General features: G+C 44.6%; 1 long non-coding RNA gene across 1 annotated transcript in view; it reads left to right on the top strand.

Moving 5' to 3' along the window:
• The first annotated feature begins 515 nt into the window (after positions 1-515).
• The window catches only part of LOC115082152, a 58,158-nt gene continuing 47,792 nt past the window's right edge, over positions 516-10,881 (top strand). Inside the window, exon 1 of the long non-coding RNA XR_003854087.1 lies at positions 516-592. This is a non-coding gene — a long non-coding RNA (uncharacterized LOC115082152). The remainder of the gene's footprint in view (positions 593-10,881) is intronic.

Here is a 10,881-nt window from a genome sequence, read left to right as displayed (position 1 = left end):
TTTCCCCTTGCTTTTCCTCCCATTCTTATCAGTGACTATACTGCCCCACATCGATCTGTAATTCACTGAAGCGGAACTGTATAGTCTGTGCACAAGTGCCTATGGAGAAAAGGGACTTTATCATACTGTATTCAATTATCAGTCATGTCTGGGAGGTTCAGATCCAAGCTGGAAAAGAAAAGAAAAATGCTGTCTGCAATCCATGTAAATGAGAATGTTTCATTTGGAAGCGCATCCTCTCCTGTCAGATCTGATGGGAGGTATTAACAAATTACAATATTTCGCTTTGAGACGAGAAGACTAAAAAAAACCCACAAAAACCAAACCCCAACATAGAAATAAGCATGCATAATAATTCTCTGTTATTACAAGGTGCTCCGTTTTGTAATGTAAACATTTCTTAGCCTGCATTATTAACCAGCAAAAAAAAATAATAAAATAATGGAGATGCAGTCGGTATTAGCAGCTTGGCAGAACCCATCGAGAACATTGTGTTAATGATTAATATGAAGTCAGTGGAATTCCACCGTCGCGGCGAGTCCTGTGCCCAAGAATGAACTGCGCTGCTAAATCAGCAAAGACAGTTGTCAAGGTAACCTCGGCGTAATCTATTTAACCGGCTCCCCAAACACCAATCAAGGTCAGAGAACGCGCTCCAGCGCCGTACGAACCCCCCCTCGGACGGCAGAAAGCTTTCGCAGCGAGACAGCGGGGAGGAGAAACCTCGTTAGGAAGCAGAGAGAGAGAGAGAGAGAGATTCCCCCCCCCCCCCCCAGGAAATTCAGGGCTGAAAAAAAGTGTTAATTGGGGATTTTAGCAGTAAAACTGTGGCAAATTCAGAACCCCCAGCTCTCCACGCGGGAAGTCAGGGGCGGGCGAGCCGTCCTTCCGGCGCCCCCTGCCAGCGCAAGCATATGGCGGCCCCTGGCGAACGAGGCAGTCGTGCACCCTGACCTCGGGTTTGCATTCCCCCCCCCCCCCCCCCCCCTGGCAAAAAAAAAAGAGGAGCCGGCAGAGGCAGGACTCTGCTGAGGGAAGTGGAGGCAGCTGCCTGTCGTTCGGGCAAGAGTTGTGACTTTTGCTTTACAATCCTGTGGTCCATTGGCGACGTTTTTGCACCCGGACCACAGGTTGCAAGAGGAGGCAAGTGAAGGAATAACGTGAATCCTATTTGTTGCCTGACTACACTTGAGTATCTATCCGTTAACAGATGATTTTAATATAAATGCTTAATTACACCTCTAGAGGTGTAGTTGTTGCCTTAATGTATAGTGTTATATTTAAATGAACCAATTAACATATTTTTTTTTTGCATTTTTTTTTTGCTCATTTAAATATTTGATGTGGTAATCCACATTAAGGGTTACAAAAACCACCTTAGCCTTAATGCAAATGCATTAGTGGTGATTCAGCAGGTATTGAGTGTGTTTAATGTGTGTTAGACATGTTTAACGTGCATCAGTGCACGTGCTAGTGTTAATGCACTTTGATAAAGAGACCAAACAGTGACTTAGGTCAAGAGCAAGGCAGTGGGTCAGTCCTAGAGCGTCTCTTGATTGTGGATAATCCCTCAACCAAGGTTTCCCAAACTCAGACCTCACGATCTCAACCAGATCCAACTAGGAGGATAGCCGTAATTAATATTCATCAGCTGTATTTGCATACATCAGGTCTATTTGGATTATCCTGAAAAGAGGACCTGATTGAGAATCCTGATGACTGAATTTGGGAAAGCTTATCCCTGACTCTCCAGAATTAGCCACCAGGATAGGCCCTGGCATCCTAAGCTTTCCTTATCCCTCGGTGGTCGCTGGAAGGGAAAAAAAACACCCACTTTTTATTTAAAAATTCAAGTTTCCAGAACTGATATGGCACAATTGAAGGTGCCTAGTTAGTTTATTGTGTCTGCTGTTGGTCTAGACCTGTGCTTTTCAGCTAGGATCCTGCATACTTTTATACAGAGAGAGTGAGACGGAAGAAGGCAGAGAGGCTTGTGGCTCCACAGAGTTTCACAATATATTATAACCGGGTTCTTTAAAGAAAGAAAGGCTGAAAGACATTGGTCTAGACATTTCCCCTTATAATTAACCTACCTTTGAAATAAAGAAGTCAGCTTTTGCAGTTAGTACAAAAATGACAAATGAACCAGAGCGGCCATATTAGCCTTTATTGATAGAGAATTCATGTCTGCATAAAGACATTGCAGCTTAATACATTATGTACTTTTGTCACGATCTTTCATTCCATTTAATGGAAAAAACTGTAGATTTGATCATGCATTGTGATCTCACATGTTAAACAATTACTATATCAGGTCTCATATATTTATTTACATAGGTATTTGAGTTATATTCGACTTTTCAGGCACTCCAAAGTGGATTACATTCAGGTACTAAAGGTATTTTCCTGTCCACAGTGGGGGTCACAACCTGTTTGTGCCCGAACCAACGAAGAGTGAAGTGACTTGCCCAAGGTCACAAGGAGTGGCTGAGAATTTTAATTTTGAAAAGAATAATAAACCTATATCACAAAACCACGGTGTTGATAAAAAAGGAACACACAGTCCACAGGTCTGATGACAAAAACGTTTTATTTAAATGTACGAACACGTTGGAAGAAATTTGCAATCTTTGTGGTCTTTTCTGCTTTTCAGAAACACTCATGATAAGTTACAATACTTCACCCTGTATTAGCTAAAACGTTTACTGCTCTCAGCCCTTAAGGGGCGGAGCCTCAGCCATTGTGCAGTGGCGACACCAAGTGGCCAGGTTCAAGGTGCAAGTTTGCAGAGTTCCGGAAGGAACTGCAGGCTATGGCCCTTAGCCAAGGACTGTTGTTGTGATGGCCAGACTAGATGGGTGGGGTGCGAGGGGCAGAGGGTGTGTTTATAAAATGGGGGAAAACTGGTTAATTCCGAACAAAAGTTCATGGTGCTAGAGGCCAGTAGAGGGTAATTCTGGAAGCCCATAGGAGCAGCAGAAAACTACTGTTCCTAAAAAAAAAAGAAAAAAAATTAATCTATTTATTTATTGATGGCTACGGCATCATTGCTTAAATTCTTTAGGAAGCTCTACCTGCAGTTTCCCATAATTCCTTGGAGAAGCCATGTTTGCAATAGGGTCATGAATTATGGAATAAGATTATGCAGTCTGTGTGGTGGTATCATTTATTACATCATAGCTGGCATGACTTGTGATTCCTCAGACTGTGCAAATGTGATGACACAGCAGGAACAGATAAAGACGGCATGACTGGCTAGGAAAGTTAGCTGGACTAGGGGCATTCCATGAAGTTAGCAAGTAGCACATTTAAGACTAATCTTTTTCACTCCATGCACAATAAAGCTCTGGAATTTGTTGCCAGAGGATGTGGTTAGTGCAGTTAGTGTAGCTGGGTTCAAAAAAGGTTTGGATAAGTTCTTGGAGGAGAAATCCATTAACAGCTATTAATCAAGTTTACTTAGGGAATAGCCACTGCTATTAATTGCATCAGTAGCATGGGATCTTCTTAGTGTTTGGGTAATTGCCAGGTTCTTGTGGCCTGGTTTGGCCTCTGCTGGAGACAAGATGCTGGGCTTGATGGACCCTTGGCCTGACCCAGCATGGCCATTTCTTATGTTCTTATATACCTGGCTACCCTAAAGCTGAATATATCCAGCCAGATAAGTTTATCTGGATAACTTTAGGAGTTGGAGTGCTATCCAGTTGGCAAGCCTTGTTAGCTGGATAATGCTGAAAACTGATGTTTATCCGGATAGCACTGCCGAGCAGAGGGGGAAAATCGGTGCTGGGCCTGCGCGATCGGCGCCGGAGACCCGCCGGGGTAAGGCCCAACTTATTTCACCTATCCATGGCCGCCTCCGACCCCGACCACGAGGCAGCCCCTGCCGTCTTCCCTGAGCCGCAGACGCCGACGACATCCTCCGGCCCTTCCTCCGCCTCCGAGGGGAACACTGAGCACGCACAGCCAATCAGGGGACCGCCCTGATTAGACATTAAATTTAAATTGTGAGACACCCAAGCGCCGCGCGCCTAGCGTCGCGCGCCGAAGGAGCACGACAAAGGAGCCTGCTCCTTTGTGCGCTCCTTCGTGCACTCCCGTTGTGCACTCCCTTTATGTTCTACAACCTCATTAAGTGACTACAACCTCATTAAGTGACTCAATCCTCCTTGACCTCCCCTGAAACCCCCCACCACCCTAAACTCCCGACCCACCCTCCTCCATCCACCCTTCACCCTATCTATTGAAATCTTCTATGCATCGCTATACTAACAAAACTCTCCACACAACATTATACAGTCACGCAGCAACCAAACAGGCTCTCTCGCACAACAAAAACACATGCTATGGATCTAACACAATGCATTCCCAAACTTCCTCACCACTACAACCAATACCACCCTCCCAAATTCACTCCATCCACTAGACGTCTCACCAAAATCCAAACTAACCCTAAAATATACTTTAATACCCTCACACTCATCACTCTACTACTCATCAATGCACAGTCTATCACCAAAAAAATCCCAATCATTCATGACCTGCTCTCAGACTACCACCCAGACATATTCTGCATAACTGAATCATGGCTCAAACACACTGACACAGTCCTACTCAATCAACTGCCCAGAAACACATACAACATATTCTCCATACCTAGGAGCAAAAGAAAGGGAGGTGGACTACTATTCCTAGCCCACAAAAAACTTAAATTCTCCTCTTTCCCCCTAAACCTACCCCCTCCTTTCGAGACTAACCTATTTAAATCAAAACATCTACAAATACTCCTCCTCTATGCTCCTCCCGGCTGCCTACAACACAACCTCTCCCCCCTGATCGAAGCCATCACATCACACATCAACCTACAAGAACCAGCCATCATACTAGGAGACTTCAATCTCCATATTGACACCCAACCAACAACTCCCACCTGCGAACTCCTCCTATCTTCCATGACAGCTCTCGGATTCTCCCAAATCATTACCACCCCCACTCAGAAATCTGGGCACACCCTTGATTTAATTTTCATTAACAATAAAATATCTGCAACTGAATCACCCACTACTACTCCAACTCCATGGTCCGACCACTACCTCATTCAAGCCAAGCTCCAACATCAATCGAACACAGCAAAAACAGACTCCTGCTTCATTGAATACACCAAACCTTGCTCCAGTGAAGACCTAGCAGAGCTACTCCCGGAAGCACTAAAAACAATCAACCTACATGATGCCAACTCAGCTACAGACTCCTGGATCTCCATCAACGCTGACATAGCCAACACATTATGCCCCACAATAAAAAAGGAAATCAGATCATCTACTAAACAAAATGCTCCTTGGTACACCCCCGAACTGAAAACATCCAAACGAACGCTCAGACAAACCGAAAAACAATGGAGACGAACACCTACACCAAACCTGAAAGACAAATATAGAACACTTCTACACAAATATACAGCTGACCTCAACACAGCAAAGCGCAATTTCTACACATCCAGAATTCATGAATACCAATTCAACCCGAGGACCCTCTTCTCATACGTCAAAGAACTCACCAACCCAATCCAGAATGACACAATGCCAAACTCCAACAACATCTCCAGTGACAAACTAGCTCAATTCTTCAAGGACAAAGTCGACAACATCATTGCCAAGATTCCCCATTCCCACAACGACTCAACAAATATCCCTCCTCCCATCCACATTTGGACCCAATTCACTCCTGTTGCATCTACAGAAATTGAACCCTTCATCAAAAAAACCAAACCAGCATCCCACCCCGTAGACTCCATCCCCATCAAAACCCTAAAACTCATCAGAGAGATTATTGCCAAACCTATAACCCAAATCATCAACCTATCCCTCGAACAAGGAATCTTCCCAGACAAACTCAAAAACGCCATCATCAAACCAATCATAAAAAAACCGCAACTCGACAAATCTGATCCTGCAAACTACAGACCAGTCTCCAACCTCCCATTCCTAGCAAAAATCATCGAGAAAACTGTCAACAATCAACTCACAGACCACCTCGACGCCCACAATCTTCTCCATCCAACACAGCACGGCTTCAGAAAACTCTACAGCACAGAAACTCTCCTCCTCTCCCTCACCGACACCATCCTCAGAGGCCGAGACAGTGGCAAGACATTTCTACTGATCCTCCTCGATATATCAGCCGCATTTGACACCATCAACCACAGAACTCTCCTCACCAGACTTAAAGAGATCGGTCTGCAAGACACTACACTCAACTGGTTCAAATCATACCTCTCTAACAGATCCTTCATTGTCAAGACAAACTCTTCTGAATCCTCCCAAGTGCCCCTCACCCATGGCGTCCCTCAAGGTTCTTCACTATCCTCGACCCTCTTCAACATCTACCTCCTCCCACTATGCAAATACCTCTCTGATGCCAACCTCACCTACTTCGTTTATGCAGACGACATTCAAATTCTCCTCCCCATCACCAAATCCATTGAACTCACCATGGAAAGATGGAACAAACTCAGTTCAAATTTATCTCAACTGCTATCACAACTATCTCTCTGCCTCAACCAAGCCAAAACAGAAATCATTCACATCCAGGACGACCGTCCCGCTTCCCCCCTCGAGAGCACCCCCTCAAACAACACAGGAAGCGCAAACAACACTGGGATGCCAAACTTATCAAGAACCTCACTCACACCATCCACAAAAAACCTAGGAGTAACCATCGACAGCCAACTCAACTTTAAACGACACATCTCCAATATAATCAAAGATGGATTTTTTCAAACTTCAAACACTTAAAAAACTCAAACCTCTCCTCCAACCGCATGATTTCCGAACAGTACTACAATCAATTATTTTCTCAAAACTCGACTACTGCAACTCCCTCCTCCTTGGACTTCCTGAAATCCACATCAAGCCCCTCCAAGTTCTACAAAACGCCGCCGCCAGAATTATCACCAATCACAGAAAATCCTCCCACATCACACCCACTCTCAAAGACCTCCACTGGCTGCCCATCACACAAAGAATCCAGTATAAAACCCTCACCCTTCTTCACAAAAAAATAAACAACAACAGAATGGTCTGGCTAAACAACAACATCCAACCATATTTCACACAAAGAAATCTCAGATCCACCAACTCAGGTCTCCTCTCCATCCCAACTCTTAAAAATGCTCACCTCAATACAACACACAAACGAGCCATTACAATAGCTGGCCCTACCCTCTGGAACTCCCTCCCCCCACAGCTCAGAAACGAACCCTCACCGCAAGTCTTTAAAAAACAGCTCAAAACATGGCTGTTCTTGAAAGCATTCCCTCCTGAACCCCAACATCCTATAATAAACGCTCTTGAAAGCCTTACCGCATAACTTCTACTCTGCATGAACGCATAACCCCTCCCCCCTTCTCTATCCTCCCTTTTCCCTGTCCCCCACCCTTCTCGTAACCTCCCTTTTCCCTGTCCCCCACCCTACTCATAACCAAGTCATATTGTACATATTGTATATAGGCTATATGCCATTTCTATATACCCACATCTAATATTTAATTTTAATTTTATTCATATGTTACAATGTTCCTTATATTTATTGTTTAATCAACTGTTCTCTTGTTACAATGTAAAATAGGGCAGTTCCGGCTCTATTCAACCTGTTTTCTGGAAACCGATGTGATATCTCGATCGAATGTCGGTATACAAAAGAAATAAATAATAATAATAATAATAATAATGAGCTCTGCCCCAGAATCCCCACCCCCCACCTCATGCTAGCCATAACCTTTTTAGCCAGTTAATACCTTATCCGGGTATCTCAGGGCCAGTCGGAATTTAAAATCCCACCCATTTCTCCAGCTAAGTCTGATCTTAGCCAGACAAATGGCTCTATCAGTGTCGATTAAACTCAGATTCGGTTAATGCAAGCTGCATAATTAATGGGATTGCACTCTCGAGTTGACCAGAAGATAGAAGACAAGACCACAGACGTGCTCTTTCTGTAAAATTGAGATCACTAGATGCTAAAATCAAGAAGAGATAAATAATCTGGAGAGAAATATCATTTTTTTCCCCCCAGAGATCATATCTGTAAATATGAAGTCATCTATTTCCCTTTAGTGTTAGAGCTGTAAGTTTCTGTAGCAGAATTGGATGTCACTTGAAGTTTCAGTGTAGGACAGCGAGGTGCATGAAGCTATAATTTAGCTCCTTTTCCGTGGAAGCTTTTCAGTTAGACATGAAAAATATAAGATTGCTGCTCTGTGAAGGAACAGACAAAAGAGTGGGCTATGACAGCCTTGTGCATGTAATAAACTCAGCCTGAGAAGAGGAGAATCTTTGAACATTTATGGTTAACTTGGTTAAGCATTAATGCATTCTGGGCAGGGCCCCCAGCCTCCTGCCGTCCCACAGCCACGGGAAGGACCACATGGTGGCTCAGAACAGTGGTCGGGTCTCGCGTGTCAAAGAAGGAGGTACTGCCCCCGACCTCCTATCTCCAGCCCGATGAAAGGTTTGGGGAGAAGGGGATTCACGGGCTGGGGAGAATCGTGTGGCAGATGGATCGGGGGGCGTGTGTGTGTGTGTGTGACAGGGGCTGGGGGATCGGGGGGCTGGGATGCTGTGTGAATGAGGGACTGAGGGAGGGTGTTTGGATGTGTGTATATATATATATATATACATTAACACTTAGGAGGGAAGAAGAGAAAGGGGTTCGGGGGGTAGGGAGAGGAAAAAAGAGCCGTGGTGGGGAGGGGGGGGGGAGAGAGAGAGGGCGGGCAGGGAAAGCGATGGAGTGAGAATGGCAGGTGGAGGAGGAGGAGCAAGGTCAGAGTTGGGAGAGGGTCACCTCCCTGATTCCAGAACTTCCTTCCCCTCTTCCTTCTCTCTTCTCCTCCCCCCTCCCCCTCCTTTTTATCCCTATCCCCATTCTTCCCCTCCCCCCGTTACCTCTCCCTTCCCAATCCCCCTTCCCTCTCTTCCCTTGATCCCTGATCCTCGCCCCTTCTTCTCCTCTCCCACAGCTGAGATACCCGAGATCCCCTCTCCCCCCCACTCATAAAACTCTCCAGCAAACAACATAATTTATACAGACGCGTAGGCGAGATGGGAAAACGACTTTCATTTTATTACGCAAGATCGATTTACACATATTTAATATACAAAATGATTCAAATTTATGGAAATGTGCCGCAGAATTTCAGAAACTTTGCCTTAGAATTTTCTACCTCTTGCCACAAAATGTACCCCAAGCTTGCCGCAGGAAACCTTAGGTGGGGGGTGGGGGTGGCTATGGGCCTGGTTAGTTAAAGCTTTTGTCCCGTTCTCTGGGGCCGATGCAAAAAAAAAAAAAAAAGTTGCGCTGAAAGCGGGCACCGTGTGTTCAGCTTTCCTAAAATGCGCCCCCCAGGCACCTCTCCTGGGGGGCGCGATACAATATTTAAATTAGGGCTCGCGCTGCCCCATCGCCTTTCGGAAGGCTGTCCTGAAAGGGGGTTGGTCCTTACCACTGACAAATGTCAGTGAAAAGGACCAATGGGCAATAAGTGAAGGAGTGAATAAGTTAATATTAAGTGCCCGACCCTTTAATATTGATTTTATATTTGGATTTTCAGAAGGCGTTTGACAAAGTTCCTCATGAGAGGCTTCTAGGAAAAGTAAAAAGTCATGGGATAGGTGGCGATGTCCTTTCGTGGATTGCAAACTGGCTAAAAGACAGGAAACAGAGAGTAGGATTAAATGGGCAATTTTCTCAGTGGAAGGGAGTGGACAGTGGAGTGCCTCAGGGATCTGTATTAGGACCCTTACTTTTCAATATATTTATAAATGATCTGGAAAGAAATACGACGAGTGAGGTTATCAAATTTGCAGTTGATACAAAATTGTTCAGAGTAGTTAAATCACAAGCAGATTGTGATAAATTGCAGGAAGAACTTGTGAGACTGGAAAATTGGGCATCCAAATGGCAGATGAAATTTAATGTGGATAAGTGCAAGGTGATGCATATAGGGAAAAATAACCCATGCTATAATTACACAATGTTGGGTTCCATATTAGGAGCTACCACCCAAGAAAGCGATCTAGGTGTCATAGTGGATAACACATTGAAATCGTCAGCTCAGTGTGCTGCGGCAGTCAAAAAAGCAAACAGAATGTTGGGAATTATTAGAAAGGGAATGGTGAATAAAACGGAAAATGTCATAATGCCTCTGTATCGCTCCATGGTGAGACCGCACCTTGAATACTGTGTACAATTCTGGTCGCCGCATCTCAAAAAAGATATAATTGCGATGGAGAAGGTACAGAGAAGGGCTACCAAAATGATAAGGGGAATGGAACAACTCCCCTATGAGGAAAGACTAAAGAGGTTAGGACTTTTCAGCTTGGAGAAGAGACGGCTGAGGGGGGATATGATAGAGGTGTTTAAAATCATGAGAGGTCTAGAACGGGTAGATGTGAATCGATTATTTACTCTTTCGGATAGTAGAAAGACTAGGGGGCACTCCATGAAGTTAGCATGGGGCACATTTAAAACTAATCGGAGAAAGTTCTTTTTTACTGAACGCACAATTAAACTCTGGAATTTGTTGCCAGAGGATGTGGTTAGTGCAGTTAGTGTAGCTGTGTTTAAAAAAGGATTGGATAAGTTCTTGGAGGAGAAGTCCATTACCTGCTATTAAGTTCACTTAGAGAATAGCCACTGCCATTAGCAATGGTTACATGGAATAGACTTAGTTTTTGGGTACTTGCCAGGTTCTTATGGCCTGGACTGGCCACTGTTGGAAACAGGATGCTGGGCTTGATGGACCCTTGGTCTGACCCAGTATGGCATGTTCTTATGTTCTTATACACTCCTTCTGGTGCCGGTGGTCAGGTTCGGAGAATGGAC

Source organism: Rhinatrema bivittatum, unplaced genomic scaffold, assembly GCF_901001135.1.
Source record: "Rhinatrema bivittatum unplaced genomic scaffold, aRhiBiv1.1, whole genome shotgun sequence".
Classification (NCBI taxonomy): Eukaryota; Metazoa; Chordata; class Amphibia; order Gymnophiona; family Rhinatrematidae; genus Rhinatrema; species Rhinatrema bivittatum.
The sequence above is the reverse complement of the archived record's forward strand: the minus strand, read 5'-3'. Positions and strand labels throughout refer to the sequence as shown.